Below are 15,560 nucleotides of genomic sequence, written 5' to 3' on the forward strand. Positions count from 1 at the left end.
CCGAGTACAGTCGAACCTGTATTAAGCGGCCCACCCTCTATTAAGCGGTCAGTTGTCAAAGTCCCGAAAATTTCTTCCCTTAATTACTGTAATTTTGACGTCTATTAAGCGGTCACCTTAAGCGGTCGCGGTCACCTTTTGCTAAGTCCCGACGAGCTGTTTCTATTGTCTTGACCTGTATTTTAAAAATGGCCACTTTGTAAAAGGAAGCCACTCAAATACTACAGTGGTTCATACAGGTACAAACAGCACACCAAGTAATTGATTTCCTTGTTTATTTTCACAAATCATTAAATCGCCGAATACAATACTCGAACATTACTGGTCAAAAGTCTTGTCATCACTGCGGATCGAATTCTTCTTTCATTAATTTCTGTTTAAGCCATTTGCACGAGAAGTCATCCCAGTCCCACGGACACCAGAAACTTTCTCTGGCATTAAGAAGAGTGAATGACATTCTAAGCGATATTAAACTACGGAAACCTAAACAACAGACATTGACAAATAGGTTTAAAAGACAAGACTCAAAAGATTAGGAGTGTGTCTTTTTCTAACGACCGGCTGTAACACCGGCCGCATCAACTTGACGTTACTGTTTTGTTACTCCCTTTCTATGTTCTATTTTTTCTCAAACCATGTTTATTTGTTGCAGTTACTTTTAACTGAGTACAGGTGTAAGTGATTTTTGAGCACTTTTATGCATAAACTGTTTACTACGTAATATAAAATGGCATTTTCACCGTGTTCTGACCTGTATTTTGTATAACCTGTATTAAGCGGTCAACCTGTATTAAGCGGTCACTTAGCCATTCCCCGAGGGTGACCGCTTAATACAGGTTCAACTGTATTCCTATTCCGGAATGGTCTTAAAAGAACGCACCCTACGTTAACAGGTTAGCCTATCCAGTCGGCTGGATAGCGACTCAGTGGTTGCCTTCATTTATGATCTGTACAGGCTTGCAGGGAAGGCAACCAAAACTCGATGAAAGTGTGAGCGAAAATTGATTTAGTACGGTCTCAAGTAACACAAACGGAATTATGCCATGTAAAAGACATAAGGTGTATTAGCTTCCCTAAAGAAGGGTTTGTCTTTTTAGAAGGCATGATCGGAAGCGAACGACCCTTGACAAGGTTGTAGATCTCGGAGAAGTCGACAAGATGGACGGCCAACAGGCTCCCTTCAAACTGAATACCGAAGGGACAGCGTCCATTGTCGACGACAAAGAACTATGTCAAAATTAAAAGACCAGCAGTTATCCAACACGCAACAGATTTAAGTAGTTCCGCTTGTGTTATTCTCTCGGTCTTTCCAAGCCACATCTAGAATACAAAGGCCATAACATAACCTAGCCAGTTAATGTTAAGGATCAGCAATAATTCTTCCCCACTAAGAAACATCAACGTGCTGAGCTGGCTTTGATAGCTCGCATCGGAAAGGTGCCTTCTTAGCCGGCTCGTCAAAGGCCTGGGAAGCAATGACAACTGAAATGGGATAAAGCTCAGTCCGGAAGTCAACCCAGAAATATATAACACCTTACCCAATGATATACACTCGATTGCAAAAACGTTGACACCTAAAAAGCACAAACCGTGAACGATGAGACCCAATGGCTAAATGGGTATAAGTGTACTAAATTGATTTGCATAATATTCTATTCCGGGGGACGGTTGATAACCAAAATTAGTTGCACGTGGTGAATGATGGAAACTGTCCAAGCTTTCCTTAAAATGCCGAGTGACATACAATTCGCGATTTGCCTAAGTTCAAATCAGTCAATGAACTTAAAGTGCACCTAACCCCAAAATGTTTCTTTCTCTTAAATAAATCTTTGCACCTGTTCGAAACATATCGCGCTATTTAGCGCCTTTTTTTTAAACCAAATTTTGACTTTTTATGGGCTGTAAAAGTTACGAAATCTAGCCATCATCTGTCCCATGACCGAGTTAGTAAGGGGCATGGGTCTGTTCCTTACTTGACGTCACAAACTGATTTGCATTGTATTAAGCCTTTGTGAAAATGCTATTTAAGCAAAAAAAAACTTTGGGGTTAGGTCACTTTAAGCAATATTTGGTAGAAAATTATTCGGAAGAATAAGGTCAGCACTGTATTTTTTATTGCAAAGAATGAGAATGGTAAATTATTGATTATGGAAATGAGGTCATTGTTTAAAAACTACCTGCAAACCCGTTGGGTCTCATCGTTTACGGTTTATGCTTTTTAGGTGTCAACGTTTTTGCAATCGAGTGTTTATGTAAGAATGATATATTATTCAGTAATGACACAGGCATACTCGGAAAAAGAAATTTCGAGTGCTCGTATCAGGAGTCGAACCTAAGACCTTCCGATTACTAGTTCGGATGTTCTACCACTGAGCTACAGGAGACTCGTGGGAGCTAAGGCCCGGTTCATACGTCGAACTTTACATGCGCCGAACCAAATGATTAGGTTCGGCTCATGTAAAGTTCGACGTATGAACCGGGCCTAACTCTCGGTCCCGTTACAGTTACGCGCGACCAAATTGTCTAAATCGTCTTTTGTCGAGCCGGACGGCTTTTTCTAGCGCCCGTCGGGACTTTTTCTATCCCGGGTCGTCGTTAAGGCGTACGGCCCTCCTATCACGATGTTCTCAATAGCTATGCAGTGAAAGAGCGCGTGGGGCTAGATTGCAAAACAATTGATTGACTTAATCTTCACACAACTTTGACGAGAAGTTAAAGTAAATATCAATAAATTAAACAAAGAAAAAAGAAAGTTCATTGAAATTTGTCAAATACTTGTGAATTGTTCGTGGCTAGTCTGACGCGGCGTTTCGTCTCGGCCAAGAGACTCTTCAATTCTTTATTGTATAAATTTCAACTCGTGTACGTGCGGTTGGGAATCCTTCTGCGATAGTGGGCCAGACTGCTAACATCTTGAATTTGCGAACGGGACTTTGAGCGCAATGCTCAACGAGTTTGCCTACAAATTCTGAAGGTATCTGAAGAGTCTCTTGGCCGAGACGAAACGCCGCGTCAGACTAGCCACGAACAATTCACAAGTATTTGACAATTTTTCAATTCTTCATTGAAATTTTTCTTATTTTTTGGTGTAGATTTGAATTGAACCATGTCTCAAAAACGTCAACGTTACAAAAGTTCTGGTTTGCCATATGTTCCAGCAAGGGTTTTCTACACATTTTCTTGAGAGATAACAATCATTAATACAACCAAATTAAACATTAGCCTGACAGCAATGACTGACCTCAGCTCCAGGTTGGTCCTTTACAACAAAAAGGAGTTAGACCTGTAAAAAGTCATTTTTACACTCTTTTCGCTTTTGCGCCACCGCGAAAACTTAAGTGGTATAACTTTCCATAAAATTAATTGCCTTTAAGACTCACAATATAAGAAAGTCGTCTCCGAAATACAATAACAAACATTGTTTTACGCAAATGGTTTCTTACCTGGTACTCTTTTTATCGTTTACCTTGTAGATATTAGAAGTGGCGTTGAACAGCATAGCAACGAGAAAAAGTTGACCCGGAATACGAAATTACGCTCTTTTGCAGTACTCTGCACCACTAAAACACATTTATCGCTTTGGATTTTTTTTCCGGAATTGGTAATGTTTCAATTATCCTTTTCTACAGTAAGGCATTCGATGCTTTTATAAATGAGTGTTTTAAATTACAGAGCTAGGCAAGGGATAGGTCAGTCGCGCGCTGGCATAACTGGTCTTTCAAGTCAACAAAACTACGGCAATCCATTTTTCCTTGCTTTATGAAAACAGCCACTCCTATGTATTGTATGTACTTTTCCTTATTTAATACAAAACCTATCTCTTGTAATAACGATGATAAAAGAATATATCTAGACGCCTACGTGAAAACGCGGGAACGGGAAGCTCGCGAGAACGCTGGAATTCATGTAGTTTAGAGGCAAGAGAAAATAATGTGCTCACTTCTTTCGGTTTGAGGATAGCATTTTTTACTCTTGTAGCTCGTGGCTACTTTAAGGAGAGTTGAGCGAGCAGTGTACGAGTATTGAACAGTCTTTCCAATCGACACGGGTCAAAGATGGAGGGTTTCAAAACCGTGCTTAAAAAAATCGAAATTAAACGAAACAAATCAAGTATCTGTAATCATGTGATCCATACCTACTTGTTTTTTGTTGTTGCTCTTTTTGTTTGGTCTACTCAGTCGGATACGTCGTTTTAATTTCGAGTGTCTAAATTCCGCGATTTTTTTTTAATTCGTGTGGGTATTTCACTATTGAGGAACCTACGTACAAGAAACCCCCTTCAGTCCCCCCTCTTTCTCTTCTCCACCACTCCTCCACCTTACGCCGTGCCTCTCCTACCGAACTACCTAGTAGCAGTTACAGAAGCGAACTGGAATTGTTTGTCAGGATTATATTTATTCCTGGAGGCTAACTCGGATGTTTCGGATCATGACTCTTTTAACATATGCAATGGGACATGTACGCCAAATGTCAGAGATCAGGACTGAAGCGTTTGCGAGTAATAAGTAAGGGAAGTTTGGTTTCTACGGGGTCTTTCGCGGGGAAAACACGGACTGCCTTCTGCGAAAATCCTTGCGTCGTCTTCGTGTACAATTCCCCAAAGAGTATGATGTTGACAGATCTGTCAATAGTGCTCTCTTTTACGTGAAAGATGAGACTGTTCTGGATCTCTGGATGGATGAAATAAAATTTGTCTTCGCTTAAGACATCATCTTTTGCGATCAAGTCAGTGGCGACAATATTGGAAATGAAAGCATGGATGCTATTGATGCGAGGAATTTCTTCAAAACCGGAACATCTCAGCAGTCTATTACGTGATTAATATTGTCTGTCGTAATATCGCAATTCGCTTCTTGGCGCGATAATTTTACGAATAAACGCTATTTCTTATTTCACCACTTTGCCAACTACCTAAAAGCACACACTATTCCAATACATATATATTTTTTTTAGGTTTGCTGGAACGCCGAACGGGTCCGGGTCGCGTCGCGTCGCGTCGCGTAATCCAACAAACGGCGAATTAGACTGCGAGCAGCCGTACTTTCCCCCGTCATAATAATCACGCACGAAAAGTGACAGTAAAATTATGCGGCTTCGCCGCCCGCTAGATCGATCCATCGTGCGCTAGATGCGCGCTCCAAAAATTAGGAGAAGAAAAGACTGCTCACAGTCTAACGGCGATCTTGAAGCCAGGAGAAAACATGAGAGAAAAGCGTGATTCTCCAGCCAGCTTCCCGCAACTTATCAAAATCTGGCCCTATCCTCGACTGTGATCCTGAACTACAAGCTTCGTTACCCTTTTCGGACTTCCCTTTCATCGTGTGTAACCGCTTTTTCGGCGGCGTCACTTCGACTTTTCCCTTTTTTAAACCTATATTTCCTTGAAAACTAGCTTCTTCGATCAAATGTGTTTGTCTGTTTGATTCAACGCCGTCACGCTGTTGGGGTTCTGTTGCGGGTGCTGTTGCTATGCAGAGGTGTCATTGTTTATAATCGCTTCTCCTGATTGGTTTCGCGGGAAAAATAGCACCCCTAAAAAAGAAAAGAAAGGGCCTAAAAAGGACCGTTTTTGATGATTTACCGCTGTAAACTGTTATTACAGGCGTAAAAAAACATGGCTGCCATTGAATCCAAGCTGACGGAAGCTTTCAAGCCGATTTTTTGACGATTCCAGAGCAATTTTTGAGAAAAAAATGCATGTTGATTGAAAGGTGGGAGCGTGTTCTACTTCCGAAGGTATATCAGAAGGGCTTGAAACTTGGCAGCCATAAAATACGTACTTGAACGAACATTTATGTGCGAGCACGTCAAAAGCCTTCAAATACAAGACTCGTAGTGGCGTCACATTTTTTATGAGATTGCATAATTACATTTGTAGACATATTTTTTTCCGTTTGAGTCTTCTCTGACGTACTCGCACACGATTCTAGGTCTTAACATTAAACATCAATTGGCCAACGCTTTTTGAAATGCAGGACATTCTCTTTGAGTTTTATAGAGATATGCCAAATGGCAAGGTTTTGACCACGCCCATAAACAGATCAAATTTCAGGAATTCCTTTCATTCTTTCGGAATAAAAATATTTTTTGAAAAAACTACATGCAATAACATGTTAAATGTGAAAATTTGATGAAGTTTAAGTGATTTTTTCAACAGATTTTATGCATGTAGATATGTGTTGAAAATGTGCAAATTAGCCTCCAGGACGCCGGGTCAAACTGTATGTTCGCTAAAGGCAGACACCTTTGAGACATAGTAACATTGGTCACATTTGTAACATTTTTGTTATTATTTTATTTTTCAAAGAAACTAGCATTACGAGTGCTATAATTAATCCGACGAAAAATAAACTCATGTACCTGTATCTACTGGCAACTGATCTGTCATCTCAATGAAAAGCAAAATAAGCAAAGAGGGCCAGCGGGCTCAAACAGCAGTGACTACTATGGTAAAATAACGATGACAGGCCAAACACGGCTCCTATTGGTCGGGATAAGAAGAATATGACCTTCAAAGCAATTTGCTCTTACGAGTACGTATTTCAAACATCTCCCTTTTCTGTACGAGAGTAGGGAAGGGTCTTTGTAGAACCCTCTTAGCAGGGGCTCGTTTTCTATCAAAAGCCATGTACTCATCTGCATGGTTTTTAGGTTAAGCACAGAAGGGCGACATTCTGTAACAAACGGCAAAATGTTTTTGCACGTTTTTTGTTTGTTTTGTAGTGCCGACATGACTTCTGAGAGAGTTTTATGTATAAGGTTATCGGGATAACCTCTGTAGCGTAATCTCTGTTTGAATAGAGTAATGTTTTCTTCAAATGTTGTTTATGAAGATTTTGTTTTGAGAAGTCTTAAGGCTTCGCCTTTGATAAAGCCTGTACTGGAAAGTTTCTGTCGGTTTGAAGTGCGTGCGCACGTCAATAATAGATTGTTTAAATAAAGGAAAGTGATTTGGATGTTTGAAATTCTTTCCACATGTTCGTTTAGTCTCGGTTCATGGACCGTAGAGAGTGCCTTACCCGTAGTTTGTTTTACAGCAGTGTTTTTTTCGCGATTGAAGCCGTTGAATCCTGCGAAGTTTGATTGTGGTATGTCTTTTGGAAGCACTGATGTGCCGGAATACAGTGATGAATGAAGAAGGACTACTCACTATACGTTGAGACGGTCTTACTCCAGTTATCAGAAGGCTATCAGTTATGTCCCATATAGAAGGCTATTATGTCCCATACCATTCTCTGGCTTGCCACCGTAAAATGAGGAAGTTCTATTTGCACTTGCAGAAATTTCAACAATGTCGAGTTGAGGTTTCCGAGAAAACGAAAAAGACTAAAACTAACAAATCACAGTTTGAAACTTCGTTCCATCGTTATCAAGGGTTGGAATCCAACGAAATTTGCATGAATGTTAATGTAATGTACTTTATGATACTTAAGCTGGAGAGCATTGCGTTAAGCTTTAGTAGGAAAAATGCCTTTCTTTTAGCAGCTGGTGTGAGAAATTTGAAAAGTTACGAAAGTGCCCATTTTGCAAGATCGACCAGCAGAGAGAGAAACTTGTTTTGTTTCAAAGAAAAAAGAAACGCTTTGGTGAGCAACAAGAGCTATTTAGGGACTTATATCACTGAAAATCTCAGGGCATTACTGCAAGAAATAAGTGTGAAATAAACCATTTTTAGCGAAAAAAATCATTACGCGCATAGTTACATTCCGGGCGCCTGACACTTTTTTGGACCGTCTTTTGAACGCTTAGGCAACAAGGATAAATAGTAAGTAAGAAGAAGAGACTAAAATGTATCTGACAGCTTTACACAACTTTTTTTTCCTTTTTGACTGTCACAATCCAGCGGTTAAAGAACTGTTTATTACTTGTATTTATTGGTTCATCATGCTTTAGTCGCACCCTTTTGGTGCGTTAGTTTTTAATCTTGGTCTCAAGAAGTGCTCTCTGAGCTAAACTTGTCAAGAATGATTCCTCATTGCTTGGGATAAACCAGTTGCCTTTAACAGAAATGCTTTAAAGACAAAACAAGTATGTCTTTATATCTGAAAACATTTTTTTACAGTTATTCTTTAACGCAACTGAATGCTCGTAATGCAGTCTTGGCGAAAAGTAAACATTTCCTTTATCTATATAACTGTAAGATTAAATTCAGGCGGAACTTATTGTAGCGTCAGCGATGAAAACTTTTCGCGCAGTTATAATTTGGGAAGTGAGACGCAAATACTTCACTTAACAGGGAGGGTATGGGCAAAAGTGCATCTGACATCAGGCGATCAAACACAGAAAAGGTAATATAAAATTGAAAAATCACGTGGTGACCCCTACGAGTTGTCTGAAATTGGAAATTCAACTGCGATGGTCACATCTTCATTTTATTAAGGACGGTGCCTACTATTGTTACAGCGCATACGTTCTGCGCATCGCGAGATACTCGGGTTTCCTATGGGTGGTGCATACTAATACAGGAATATTTTTGCGCGGTTTAAAACTTTACGGAGAAGGGATAACTTAACAAATGCTTTTGGTATCTCAAACGAAAATTGAGGGTAGCCATGCATTTTTCAGAGATAATTAAGCTTCAATTTAGGAAAAAATCCCAAACATTGCTTTATATTTTGGCGCTTTTTAGAGATATTACTACTCAATTATCTCTGAGAAATGCATGGTTACCCCCAATTTTCTTTTCGGATACCAATAGCCCTTGCTTAGATCTGCTTTTCCCGCATAGTCATAAACTGCACAAACATACTTCGGTATTAGTAGGCACCGTCCTTAATGGACGGTGCCTGCTTTTGTTATTTCGCACTTTGCACACCACGAATGCTTATCTCCTGTGCGTGCACGGATGACACGAGGTAGCAAGTGCATGAACGAATAATTCGCATTTTCGTGACTGGTACTAGCGGCCATTCACTCTGTTTCAAGAATACATGTTAGACTTATCCTGGTGCGACAATCATTGTTGAAAGTTTCCCACCTCCGATTAGTAGTATTTTCTTTACTTTATCACCAATAAAATTGCAAGATTAAATGCAGGCGTAACTCAAAGTGGCCTCAGTGAAAAAAATCTTTGCGTGCGCGCACCACTTACAAGGGGAGAAGCCAACGCTTAACTTACCATGGAGGGAAAGGGCAAAATTTTATCTGAAACAATAAAGAACATAATAATAATAATAATAATAATAATAATAATAATAATAATAATAATAATAATGATAATAATAATAATAATAATAATAATAATAATAATAATAGTAATTAAATAAACTGATAATTTATAAAGCGCTAATACTACTAAAATATTCAAAAGCGCTTTACAAACCAAGCGATTAAACGCAAAACAACTAATATGACAGTTAAAAACGCGTGTTGACCCCTACTACTTTAAAATGAAGGTATTAAGCCCACTCAAAATATGGCTAATTTTTGTTGTGCGTAGAAGTCATTTAGACTGTTTTTCCTGAGTCCGTTGGGATGAAAATTAAAATCGCATAAAGAATAGTATGTATGATACCATTAGTTCTTCATACTAAAGCTTTAGGGTGTATTATTTCGAGTTTGTGTGAAGAAGAGAATTTTACAGAGAAGTGCCGAGAAAGAATATTTACTACTAAGTTTCTTTTCGGATTGCGCAATAATCCATAGATCTCCTTTCCATATTACAGTCATAAGTCCCGTAAAATACCTTTTTGATAGGAGTTTAAAAACTGATTTAGGGATGAAATATCAGAGACAGAAACAACCTTCATGGATACGAAAATATGCAAAGGCGAAAGATTCAATAGAGAAGCAGTGCTTGGTGTGCGTACTCACTTCAAGCCCACTGAAACTTTCCAATACATCCACTTCTCTTCATGTCACCCGACTAGTGTCAAAAGAGGATTTGTCAAAGGAGAGGCCCTTACACTGCTAAGAACAAACTCCTCTAAAACAAAATGTAAGAGAACATGAACAACTTCAAAGCAAAACTTCTCGAGAGAGGCTACCCGGGAACTTCATTGAAAAGACACTCTCAGAAGTAGACTTTGAAGATAGAGGACGAGCTCTCCAACAAAAAGAAAAAGAAAACAAACAAATCTTGCCTTTTGTAATTCAATATCAACCATCAGTGCCTAACTTGAAACAAGGCCTACTCTGGGACCTTAAGTCGCCGTAACTTTGGGCGACTTAGGGCAATGTAAGGCGATTTAAGGCGACTTAAGCAAAACACGCTGTAAAATTGAAGCGATTTTGAGCGCCTTAAGGCAATTTAAGGCGATTTTAGGCGACTTAAGGCGATTTTGGGCGACTTAAGGAGATTTTTACACAAGGTGCAGTGAGTAAGCTAGACTGTTGCCCATGTATATTTAGGCCTATTAATATACCACAGTGGACAAATACAATTAATTTGCCTTGTTTAGGTCCCACATGGATATGGAACCCTTAACCTTAAAGGCAAACAGGATGTGCTTGCATGTGAATGATATATTGTAATCCACCAATCAGGGAACCAAGCCTTAAAATGCATATAGCTGTTAAGATTACTGAGAAATTACCCAGGCTTCATCATCACAAAGATTTCAAGTCCTTAGTACAGACACACCAGTTCAGGCCCAGAAAGGCCTTTAATATGACCTTAACTAATACGCATAGACTTGAACAAAATGTGTCCAAGAAAGGAAATAAAATATTGCCTGGATTGTTATGATGCACGCATTATGTATCAGGAAACTCCATGGGTGATCATCCCCGAAAACATTTGACATGATGCACATTATGCCCACAAGTGATCACATCTGGAATTTTTTGATACATAATTCATCTATTAAGCAAGAGTATTGATCGGTAATAAATATGTAAGAGTATCAAAAATCACTCAAATATATCAATGACAATGATATATTTACTACACATTAAGCTTAGCGAGCCTATGTCAAATAATTCGATCAACTACAGCATTTTGTTACATTTACTATCAATATAACACTTATGTCAATAGCTGAATTCCTCCATGCCAAATTCCACTAATGTTGCTTGATGGCCGTCGTTGCCAAATTCATACCAATACCAGAAATCCAGCTATAAAAATGTTGATACGCCTCCTTCTGTAGCGTTTTACCTGTTTAAAAGAAAATATATACCGTTCACCTGATGACAATATAACAGAACAAGAATACGCATAACAAATTCACAAAATGTACACAAACCTTGATAGCATGCGTTGGTGTCGCCATTTTAAAGACGATCGTCCCGGCATGCATTTCTTCATCTCTATTAGTTCCCAGTGCCCACACTTCTTTCAAACGCATGCAACTTGTGAATTCCCAACCTCGTTCCCAGGGCCTCTCCTCTTCACGTCCTAGGGAGCGAGAGAGGACGTGAAGAGGAGAGGCCCTGGGAACGAGGTTGGGGAATTCCTGGATTTATTTTAAGAGGTTTTGGAATTATTTCCAGTCGCAGTGGAAAAGGTGTCTGTAGAATTGCATTTCTACTTAATGGTCAATTACAGGAAACATTTTGGCAATGAAGATTTGCGGCAAGAAACTGAACTCAATGTATGTATGACATCAGAACGAGCTTTAGCTAGTGTGGACTCATTTCAGCTTCTTCGTTTGTTTACAAATGCTAAGTCAAATGTTTGTTGTGAAATAGACACTCAACGCGAATGGATTTGGCACATCAATATCCAGAAGTTATCCTTTCTTGCATTTATGTTCGATGGCACCTGATAAGTTTTCCAATCGGTAAGTGATTTATAGTGGATAATTGTAACCTTCATACAGTGTGCACTTAAGCTTATAAAGTTTATCAATTCTTGATAAGAGACATTGACTCTTGATTTTTATTTAGGACCTAGTTAGAAAAAAATATTATCTTTTAATCAGAAAAGAAAAGCTCATTCTATTTCTTTGTGTTATCAAAATATTCCAAGAAAACGTTCACGCAGGAAAAGGTTTCCACAATTTTGTTCATGTTTTCCTTTCCATGCCTCAGTAATTCAGGCGCGGATCCAGGATTTTGAAATGGGGGGTGAATTTTTGTAATAATGTAATAGAACCAAAGCCTGGTTGAGGTGTTTGACGTCTGTGCAGTGACGAGCTCTCAAGGAGCTTGTTAACAACAAAGAAATTATTCTCAAAAAAGCAGATAAAGGCACAACAACCGTCGTTATGAACAGAGAAAACAGAATCAATGAGGGACAGAAACAATTGGATGATAGAAATAACTATCAGCCACTAGACGAAATAATGGTTAGAGATACATCCCAGAGAGTTAAACACCTCATTAATGCCCTTCACCATGCAGGGTGCATGGACGAAATGACGGTTAAATGGTTTAACCTAACACCAAATCCGCCTCGAATCCCAGTGTTCACAAAAATTCACAGACCGACATTAGTCGGAAGACCTATCATATCTGGGTGTGTTGGCCCAACAGAACGCCTATCATCATTCGTAGACAAACTACTTCAGCCAATAGCACAAATACAGGACTCATATCTTAAAGATACGACACATTTCATAACGTTTATTGAAAGCACTAGGGTGCCTCGAAACGCTTTTCTAGTCTCAATGGATGTCACTAGCCTTTACACGAATATCCCACAAGAGGAAGGAATCACTATAGTATGCAACCTGATACGAGAACTGTCATGCCAATAACCCTCCTATAGCTACAAATTTCCTCAGAGAAATGCTCAGCCTTATACTGAAGGAGAACTCCTTCCAATTTAACGGGAAAGACTATCTCCAAACACACGGAACTGCCATGGACACTAAAATGGCAGTAGCGTTTTCCAACATTTTTATGGCATCTATAGAAAAGGAGATCTTAAGGCAGAGCGTTAACAAACCACTAACGTGGAAAAGATTCATTGACGATGTATTTTGCTTGTCGATACAAACAAAGAAGAAATAGAACATCTCATTGAGCAAGCAAATTCGTACCACCCTACCATAAAGTTTACCGCTGAAGTCTCACAATTACAAACAACATTCTTGGATATAACAGTCTATAAGGGAGAGAGATTCGAGAAAGAACCGATTCTCGACGTGCGCACACATTACAAACCTACTGAAACATTTCAGTACACAAACTACAACAGTTGCCACCCACCAGGCGTCAAAAAAGGCTTCGCTAAAGGAGAAGCTCTTAGACTTCTGAGGACAAACTCTTCTTAAGTAGTGTTTGAGGGAAACATTAAAAACTTTAAAACACGCCTGGTATCAAGAGGTTATCCTAGTAACCTGGTGGACAAAATCCTCTCCGAAGTTAACTTCGCAGAAAGGAAGAACGCACTTACACAAAAACAGAAAGCGCACAAGAAAATTCTACCCTTTTCGTGACACAATTTCAACCATCACTGCCATGTTCGAAAAATATCCTAATGGACAAATGGTATTTAGTACAAAACCAGCCGCTGCTAAGAGAGATATACAAGGAACCTCCCTTGATCTGTTATAGAAAAAGGAAATCGCTTAAACACATGCTTGTTAAAGCAAAACTATAAAGGCTTTTATCAACACAATGGGCACACAGCGGGAATCGTGCAGGTCTGTCAACCCCATTTAAACAGGCTCAAAATAAATAAATTGATTGGTAGAACCAGTCATCGCTTATGCACATTCTCCACCTCAATCAGAGAAATCAAATATTATTTCAATATTTGAGGCATAAGAAAAAAGAAAGAAAGAAGGGGGCTCAGAAAAAGGGGGGGGGGGGGGGGGGGTGAAAATTCATCCATTTCACCTCCCCTGGATCCGCCCTTGTAATTGCACCTAACTTAAGCCTCAGCACAGTTTGAATCCATTGCTTAATTCATACCTGCTTTAAAACACGTGTGTTAATACCGTATTTATTCGATAAACTACCCTGGGCACTTAATTTTGGGACCATGAGGGTCTCCCAACATTTTCAGCACGCCAGGGCATTTTTAGAGAATAACAAGACAAGGGATAACGGGAGCTGACAAGTTTATTTCGCTTGAACAAGCAACAAAAAGTGCAAAATCTAACAAAAAAAATATAAAAGTTCTCTGAGTATCGTATCTAGAACCAATTTTGGAACACAACTGACAGTGATCTTACTTCATGCTGTCGGCTGGTACAGAAATGTATTTTGTTGGGAGGGGGCGGGGTGGGCTCTTATTTGAGGGCAGGCTCTCATTCACTTTTTGGGCTTTCAGGGTTGGCGCTTATTCGAAGTGGGTGCTTATTTGTAGGTGGCAGTTTACCGCATAAACATGGCAAACTGCCCAGAGGGCTTCTTGGAGTGCAAGAGTATTGGAGCCATGCCAGTGAAAGAATATTCTTGTACCATTAATTTAGGGTTTCTGTTAAAATGTGTAACAACCAGGTCTTTTACTTTTAGAAAGGGTCCTCGAACCCCAGCTTTTAAGTTCTCACATTTGTATGGGGGGATGGTTGATGGAATTATATATAATATTATGACCATCAGTTGAGTCACTGACAGAGATCAGTAACCCAATGAACACACTATTATGGACAACAAATTCATATTTGTTTTTATTGAAATGGGGAAGTTTATCCTCTGGGTGAAATTTGAGCTTTTTCTAACCTAAGCGATTTTTAAAAGATCGGCAGGGGCTGGGGAGAGGGGGGGGGGGGGGGGGGGTTAGGGTCCCATAAACTCAAAAAATTTGAAAAAAAAGCCCTTAAAGGTATCAGAATTCTGTTTTGTGGGCATGATTTAAACAATTTTTTTATCATTTTATTTAAGAGGTACCAAATCAGTTGATTGACACTTGCTGCCAGACATACTTTTTGGCTCATTACCCTAAAAGCTACCACAATGTATCTGATGGAAGTAATTTTAGCTTTTGACACCCTAAGGGGTATCAAACCACAAATATTAACTCCTAAAAGGTATGGCAATCACCCCCCTCAATTTAATATGACATTCCCCCTGCCGGAGGTATTTAAGACGACTTAAGGCGACTTTAGGCGACTTAAGGCGACTTAAGGCAACTTTAGGCGACTTTAAGCGACTTAAGGCGACTTAAGGTCCCAGAGTAGGCCTTGAAACAAATACTACTCAATAAATGGCATTTAATAGAAGAAATCCATCGCTCAAAGAAATTTACAAGGGAAAACCGCTCATTTCATACAGGAGAGGGTGTTCCGTAAAAGATATACTCGTGAGGACAAAACTCTGGTTAAGGCTAAGGCACGCACGTGAAAGTCGCGCAGGCCTGTCAACCCCATTATTACCATATTGCCTGACCATGACCTAAAATACCACAGAATTTACTTACGGCCGAAGGACTCGTAGCATCCCCTAGCCGGATCAACACAGAAGAATATTGCCTTATCATTCTATGGTGTAATCAAAACACAGGACGAAAATACAAAGTTCCCTCAACACAAACTTCCCAGTTTCATGGCGGAGCAGAGCGATAACAAAAACACAACCTTTACTAAAGCGGCCTTTAGCCCTCAATTTAATGCATTGCATAACTTTCTAAGAAGCTACAATGCTATAGAAAGGGTCGAGAGACAAATAACCGTGACAAGAAACACAACATCTTGCAACAAAAGGAAGTAGCCGGCCCGTTAATACAA

General features: G+C 39.5%; 1 long non-coding RNA gene across 1 annotated transcript in view; it reads right to left on the reverse strand.

Moving 5' to 3' along the window:
• Window positions 1–15,560, reverse strand: part of LOC146464288 (uncharacterized) — a 221,212-nt gene that overhangs the window by 171,851 nt on the left and 33,801 nt on the right. The gene's annotated exons all lie outside the window — the stretch shown is intronic.

The sequence above is a fragment of the Pavona decussata genome, unplaced genomic scaffold (genome assembly GCF_977016875.1).
Source record: "Pavona decussata unplaced genomic scaffold, jaPavDecu1.1 SCAFFOLD_166, whole genome shotgun sequence".
NCBI classification, from domain to species: Eukaryota; Metazoa; Cnidaria; class Anthozoa; order Scleractinia; family Agariciidae; genus Pavona; species Pavona decussata.